Source organism: Penaeus monodon, chromosome 22 (genome assembly GCF_015228065.2).
Source record: "Penaeus monodon isolate SGIC_2016 chromosome 22, NSTDA_Pmon_1, whole genome shotgun sequence".
Classification (NCBI taxonomy): domain Eukaryota; kingdom Metazoa; phylum Arthropoda; class Malacostraca; order Decapoda; family Penaeidae; genus Penaeus; species Penaeus monodon.
The window spans coordinates 23294274-23294819 of NC_051407.1; the positions used below are offsets into that span (position 1 = coordinate 23294274).

The 546-nt window shown below is 32.4% G+C and overlaps 1 pseudogene; it reads left to right on the forward strand.

Annotated features, from left to right (window-relative positions):
- Nucleotides 1-546, forward strand: part of LOC119587020 — a 4785-nt pseudogene that overhangs the window by 2411 nt on the left and 1828 nt on the right.

Below are 546 nucleotides of genomic sequence, written 5' to 3' on the forward strand. Positions count from 1 at the left end.
AAACTATGGCCTTGCATATGTAAAAGTTAACCCACTTTAGCTAGTTCAACAAGAAATTCTAGGGCTGTAGTTTTATGTCAGAATTATAATTTTTAGCTAGAGAATGATTCCAAATTGATGGATAGATATCAATGATCCTGCACAAACCTGCCCTGTATATTTTCTCTTCTTTTTTTTACCAATACTTTCATATCTTCTTAACTCAGACTTCCAGAATTTTATCCTAATCACTTATATTATCAAAGTTATTGATTAAGGTTTTAATTTTTATTTGATCAAGATGTAATGATCATATTTCAGGTGTTTGATTGGGCAGGTACATCAAGAAAGGGTCTTATCCTTTTCATTGATGAAGCTGAAGGATTCTTGCGCAAACGTCATGAAAATATTAGTGAAGAATTGAGGATGGCCATTAGTGCTTTCTTGTATCGTACTGGAACTCAGACTGACAAGTAAGTTGGACTAAGAATTTGAAAAGGGCCTATTTTGATTCATTTTGCTCAACTAAGAGTCCATTTCTTTTATAGAAATACTGTGTGATTCTTT